Genomic DNA, 7,436 nt, shown 5'->3' on the forward strand with positions numbered 1-7,436 from the left:
TACTAATAGCATTGACCATATTAGCACTAGTCCCCATGTTCTCAAATTTCTTTGTAAGAGCATCCAATTTTGCAGACAAAAGAGTGACTGCATCTACATCAAACTTCCATGATGCTTTAATTGTTGGGTTTACAGAGGAGTAACCACCACTTCTTTCATTTGCCCATTGATGATGATTTTGTGCTACACTTTCAATGATTTCTTCAGCTTCATCTAAACTTTTATTCATAAGTGCCCCTCCAGCAGCTGAATCAAGGGACACTTTGGTATGATAATTGATACCATTATAAAAAGTGTGCAACACTAACCATCTTTCCAACCCATGATGTGGGCATTGTCTGAGCATACTATTATATCTATCCCATGCTTCAAAAAGAGATTCTGAGTCCGTTTGCTTGAAGCTTGCAATTAAATTTCTCATATGAGCTGTTTTGCTTGGTGGGTAGAACTTATCAAGAAACTGTTGCTCGCACTGCTCCCAAGTGGTGATGCTATTAGGGGCCAAAGAATTCAGCCATTGCTTTGCCCTATCTCTTAGAGAAAACCCAAATAACAGTAATCTAACTGCATCTGAAGGAACTCCATTCATTTTCATGGTCCCACATATTTCATAAAAGACCTCTAAATGTTGATTGGGGTCTTCATGAGGTCCTCCACCAAATTGGTTCTGCTGCACCATAGATATGATTGCGGGTTTGATCTCAAAGTTATTAGCCTCCACTGAAGGTCTTGAAATACTAGATCGGAAACCTCTTGCATAGGGTGCTGCATAGTCCTTGAGTGGTCTATTTGCCATGTTCAAATGTTCCTGTTCTTCAATTTGCCTTTGCAGAATTCTTCTTTTATGGAAAGTTCTATCAATCTCAGGGTCAAAAGGAAAGAATTCCCCTGCAAAGTTAGATCTTCGCATACACAAGAACAAGATAACAATTGACAATTCAACAAAAAAGAAAAATAAAAGAATCAAAAATGCAGAATTGAATTTGTACACAAAGAATTAGCAAGAAGTGAAAGTTATACAAGAAAGTAAAAAAAAACAGAAATCTAATGATTAGTTACAACTATGCAATATGAAAGGAAAACAAATGTTATGTTTAGTCTAGCTCAATTGATAATTCCTAATGTTATAGCGCAGTCCCCGGCAACGGCGCCAAAAACTTGTTACGCTCCGCAAGTGTACGGAAATGTCGCAAGTAATATAAAAGATTATCGTATCCACAGGGACTAGAATAAGCACTAGAAATGTCTCAATGCGAATTAGCTAAACAACTATCCAATCATTTCAAAAGCAAAGTAAAGGTAAACAAATCTAATATTAGAGATCAACAAACAAGAGTTTAGTATTTTGGGTTATGATAAAGGGAGATTCTAGGAGTTTCGGTTTCTTTGTAAGATTTCTTGAATGTAAATGGTTCACCAATTCTTATTCCTCAATTGCCAAACATGTAGAAAGTTGTCGGTTCCCTCTTGCAATAGACAACCGGCTAAGGACTGAGAAATGTATCTAAATAGGATTAATTAGACATGAACCTACGTTGTCCTTACACAGAAGCGCACCTATTACTATGCCTTCCTCGGATATCAACATAGAAGCCCACACCTTATTAACCTATAAAGATACAAGAAGCTAATCATAGAATCCATCCTACTCTCTTGAATATTCCTATTTCCTCTTCAAGATTATCTCTCAAACGTCCTTACACGGGCTTGCACCTATCACGTGGATCCCTCGGATGATCGAGTGAGAGTTTATCCTTACCAAGTCCATAAGAAATCCAAACAATCAATCAAGAATGAGAATTAAGCACAAACCACCATCAATCATTCAAGATCTAATTGATACAAGCAAGATAATGTCATTGAAACAAGAAAATGGCAAATCCATAAGAGATTACATCAATCCATCATACAAATACTCCCTTAATCCTAGAATACAAGATCTACTCCATGAATCGAGGAAGAAAACCCGAAAGAATAGAGATTACAAGCATTCCTTGAATCCCCAATCCAAGAAAACAAGAAGAGGGGAAAAGAGAAAACTTATCTACAAAGAAGCTTCGTCTTCGGATCCAATCCACGCTCCGGAGTCGAAATTGTCGAGATCTCCCTTAGAATTGCCCAGAAATCCTCCCAAGAATGGGAGGAGACCACCAAATCTTGCTTTCTCCCAAAGGGGGAGAGATCCCCTTTCAAATCATGAAGGAGGGTTTAAATAGAGGAGGGATTCGGGCGCCACACGGCCCCGTGACACGGCCGTGTGAGATTCACACGGCCATGTCCAGTTCCCTCTCTGCCTAACCTGCACGGCCATGTGACTCCACACGGCCAGAACCCTTCTGCTCTCTGGAAATGATACACGGCCGTGTGGTGCACACGGCCACAGCCTGCTTGGTCTCTGGAAATGCTACACGGCCGTGTGGTGCACACAGCCACAGCCTGCTTGGTCTCTGGAAAACCTCACACGACCGTGTAGATCCACACGGCCATGTAAGGCTTCTGCTCTGGTTGGCTTCAAATCTTGACACGGCCGTGTGAGGTTCACATGGCCATGTCATCTTCCTCTTCTGCTGGTGCCAAAACTCCACACGGCCCGAGCTCCATCCCAGTGCATGGCTGTGTGAGGTACACGGCCTGGTGCTTTCTCCCTTTGTTTCCTCCAAGGCTTGCCCAAAGATGTAAATTCTTCACCAAATCGACTCCTGCGTACAGTAAATGCACAAAAAGCAGATCTCCGAACCAAAAGAGTAAATATGCTAAAAGGAAAGCTGGAAGTATACAAATGCATAGATCAAGCATACTCAAAGTATGTAAATGTGCGTAAAAACGTGCATAAAAGAGTATATAATCTACGCACATCACTTCATCCTTACCAATCTCCGCCAATTTCTCCACCTCCGGAGCAAGGGAGCGTTTCTAAGGACGCTACACTTCAAAGATAAGTATCTCTTCTCTTTATCTCCAAGTATTGAGTTGTAGTTTGCTTCATTCTTCTTCTTTGGATTGTAGTCTCTTGCTATGGAGTAGATCTCTAGATCTAGGATGTAGGAAGTAGTTATGATGTGATTATAGATGTATGAACTATGTATTTGGATATTTTTCTTATACTATGAAGTGTTTATGTCATGATCTATTTGTGTTGTGCCTTGTATTTGTTTGATGAAATGTGTGTGACATTATTTCATGTAGATGTAGGGTTTTGATCACCATGTAGAGGAAGAGCCTTGGATTGTAAGACCATGGGACCTTATGACAGAAGGTATCCCTTACTTTATATGGCATTTCCTTGAAACGGAGATCGATTCCCTACAAGGAAAACTAATTAGAGTTTAGAGGGTTCTCCCAAATTAATGTTAGGAAGTGACTTGTGTAATTTAGGAACGTATGACCAGGGGGCCCTGTGACAAAGGGAAACCGTTTAACTAGACTTCCTAGGTTACGTCTTCTACTTAATTGCATTAATTTACCGTTAGAAAGTAAATCGGATAACTCTAGGAATGTATAATCGAGGGGCCCTGTGATAGAGGGTAACCCTTTAACTAGACATTCTAGAGTTTCTCTTTTACTTAATGGTGTTAGGACTTGGGTAAACTCTTTAGTGTGATCTACGCGGGGTTGTGCTGGACTCTAGTTAGAAGCCCTACACGAATATAAGCATCGAGTTAGGTAGATGAACAATACATAGGGGCATTAACTAGTATCATAATGAAACCAAAATCCTAGCATCTATCCATCCCCAAATCCAACTTCACTCTCTTATTTCTTCTCTCTCCTTCTCCTTAACCTTTCTCATACTTACTCTCTTTCTCAACCAACCCTTCATTTGTCTAGATAATTTGCTATGTGAAGTTAACTAGTGCTTAATCAACAATCCCTGTGGGTTCGATATATTTTTATTAATGTTGATGAAATCGTGTACTTACGGTTCGTAATAAGGACTCTCAATCATGTCGGCTCTCGTGACGGTTGTTGTGTCGTTGATGGGTCTCGCGCAAATGGCCGAAGATAGTCGAGTGGCGTCGGCAGTGGCATGAGTGTGGTGTCGGCGAAGTCGACAGTGGAGGGGAGGAATTTGGGAGATGAGAAAGGCATTGGGTGATTAACATTTAGGCTAGGTATTTATAACTTAGGTTATTATTTATATCTTAGGTTTAATTAAATCAATCAACTCCCACTTAATTGGTACTCTAAATAGGTTTTCTCTAAGCCTAATCAATTCATCCCCTTAAACGTGTCATATGGACTCCATTTAAATTTCAAAAAAACTCTAAACATTCTATAAGATTATTTCTCCAATAACACTTACTATTCAATTATCGTATTTTACACTGTAAGTACCCTGAGATAATTTTGATGTGGCTAACCGAGTTAAGGTATTAGGTGTTGTTATGTCTAATCCTTGTATCTAAGTGTGCAGGAACTTAGGAATACAAGAAGTTGAGTGAAAGATGCAGCTAGCGAAAAGGATGGTACGGGAAGCTAGTCAATGGGCTCGGTGCATTTGAGAGATGAGATGTTGTAGAAGAATACAATGGAAAACGAGAAGAATATGCTTGGTGCTTCCGAGGGACTATAAGCTAGAGAGGAAGACTGCAAGAGGAGAAGGCTGAAGTTAGGTTCAGGTGAGCTCAACTCTGGATGCTCGGAGAATCACCCAAGTGACCAAAGCAACAATCGAACAAGTCAATATAGAGTTGACTTGTCCAGGTGCCTGGACGAAGTCCCGATGCTCAGACCAGTCCAGGCACCTAAACTAGCCTGGGTCAAAATAGGTGCTCTTTTCGATCGTTGCGGTGAGGATAACTTTTGGAGTCCACATCAGCACTAATCCTGGCACCAAACCTAGTCCAAGTGCTCAGGTAAGGATAAATGTCTTATCACAAAGTCGTTATGAAGAGAATTGAGATGCCAGTAAAGGCACTCGGACCTGGTCTAGGCACTCTAAGACTACCACGTCATCAAACGACTATTTAGACCAGTGGGTTATAAATAGAGCCCTGGTCTTCTTAGTTAAACACAACACTTGTTTACAAATACTGTACTTTCATTTCAAATTTTGTGTTTATGTTTCTACGCTTTCAACGCTGTAATAGGCTACTCTGCCTCCATCAAAGGAGGTTAATAGTGCACGTTCATCTGCCTTGTATTAACAACCTCTTTGGTTGTAACCAAGTAAATTCTTGTGTGTCTCTTACTTTGTTTTATGTTATTCTTTTTAACTAACTAACATATTTGTCTTTACTTAGAATCAAGCAAAAGAAAGTATTAATCTTACTTGCAGGCTATTTACCCCTTAGCTGGCCTCATTGGGACCTACAAATTTTGCCCCAACGGATCTAACATTTGACGTCTGTAGATCATACTCGCACACGAGTCAATTTGGTTCAATGCAATCTGTGCCTTTGATTTGCACTCCCATACACTGGTGTACGTGAGAGAGAGAGAGAGTATTTCCATGCACATGTTCACAATATCAATGCTTGTGATTCCATATAAATCAATCTTCATGTCTTAAAACTCCCAATGTGTGACTAAAATTCTCATTCATAATAAAGTCTCTTCTAAGTTCCATCCACCTCTCTGGGTTCATTCAAAATTTCCAACATTTTCAACTTTAAACTATTCTGCCATTTTCATTAAGTCCATCCGCCTCTCTGGTTTCATTCAAAATTTCCAACATTTTTAGCTTTAGACTATTCTACCACTTTCATTTACTTCATTTTAATCTTCTTTGATTCTTGCATTCTTCTAGTTTGTTAAGAGGAATTCTAATCCTTGGAATAGGAAGAAAGCAAGCAGTGTTCATGAGCTTGAAGTAAATAGTGGATGAGCTTTACTTAAATTTATAATTTATAAAATTAAAGTATTTATGGTATTATTCTACATTTGGAGGGATGGAGGTTGCAGCTAGAAGAATGGATCGAGTGATGCCGCTAAATTTTCGACTGAAATTTTAGTCGCTAATAACTATTTTATAGGAGTTTCGAAGAGGAAAGGGTGCCTCTTCCCCTTCACCTTCTTCCTTTATGAGCTACCCTTCATCTTCCTCCTTTATGAGTGACATTATTGTCGCTTTCATTTATATAAGAAGCATCCAAGAAACTGAAAGGTAGTGGTGGTGAGCAAGTAATTAGCGAAGAAAAACATATCTCTATGAGATTTGGTTTGTGAATCTTGAAAAGTTTTCCGATTCGTTTGTGATTGTTCTTTCGACAACAAGTAAAGATCAAGATCTACTATGGGAGATCACTGTGAGTTTTTCATTTTTTATGAATCTTCTTCTTATGAAGCAACATGTTTATCTTATAATGGACTTTTTATGTTACTGTTGCAGTTCTAATCTTCACACTTGCTTTCTTCAGTTTTTTAAGTTCTCACTACCCCATTTTAAACTTCTATAGGCACCAATGTTCTAGGTATCTTTGATTCAAAATGAACAATTATGATTTATGAGAAATGTAAGAAAAAAGAAGGGTGATTTACCAAACAACATAGGTAAATATGTGTTTTCCCAATCGTGTATGTGATTTTGGAAATGTCTAAACTGATGGTTAGTCCTAGGAAAACGTACCGGTTCCACTGTATAAAAATTTTGTACAAGTGTCGAACCTTTCCTTAAATAACCTATTGTGTTCTTTAGATGTTAAATTAGGAATCACAGACGGAACTTAACATCATTGATTCCAAATTTAACTTATCTATTCTTAATGGTTTAGATTTGAATCGCAAGCGGAACTTAACACTATTGATTCAAATCCACCTATGTTATTAATTCCATTAAATATTAATTTCCAAAATTGGCTTCCAGAACTGCATGGCGAGACACATGGCATTCTTGGATATGGGAGCTACCACCACCGCCTAGATAAAGTCTTTTAAGGAAAGTTAATATTTAATTTCCTTAAATAACTCTAGGTTAACCAAAAAGAATAATCGAATCACAAATTCAAAAAAGAAGAAAACACAAACTCGAAAAACTAATTCGAAAAACTAGATCTAATGCCTCTTGTGTTTGGAATTCTTACAAAGAAAATAACTAGTATGATGCGAAAGAAAATTACTAGTTATACCTTCTCTTTGCAAGTTAATGACCTCGAGATCTTCTGCCGTATTCCTTGCCTCGCATTGGACGTCGTGTGGGCGACGATCTTCCAAGATGAACACCACCCAAAAGCTTCCTTTCTCTTCTTCTAAAACCGGCCACCACCACCACCAAGGAGAAGAGAGCAAAAGGGAAAAGAGAGGGGAGAGGGAGGGCCGACCACTTGATGATCTCCAAGCAAGAGAATAAGAATTGTTGTTCATGAAGTCTCCTCACGCCTTCTTTTATAATACTTGCCCAAGGCAAATAAGGGAAGAATTTTTATAAAAATTAAAATCTTCCAAGAGTTTTTCCTTTTCCCTTTTATTTTTCCTTTTCTTTCCTCTTGATTGAATCA

The 7,436-nt window shown here is 38.8% G+C and overlaps 1 non-coding gene across 1 annotated transcript; it reads left to right on the forward strand.

Moving 5' to 3' along the window:
- The first annotated feature begins 317 nt into the window (after positions 1–317).
- On the forward strand, positions 318–423 carry LOC122007519. Its single transcript, XR_006119007.1, has one exon. It is a non-coding gene; the product is annotated as a small nucleolar RNA R71 (small nucleolar RNA).
- The last annotated feature ends 7,013 nt before the right edge of the window (positions 424–7,436 follow it).

The sequence above is a fragment of the Zingiber officinale genome, chromosome 7B, assembly GCF_018446385.1.
Source record: "Zingiber officinale cultivar Zhangliang chromosome 7B, Zo_v1.1, whole genome shotgun sequence".
NCBI classification, from domain to species: domain Eukaryota; kingdom Viridiplantae; phylum Streptophyta; class Magnoliopsida; order Zingiberales; family Zingiberaceae; genus Zingiber; species Zingiber officinale.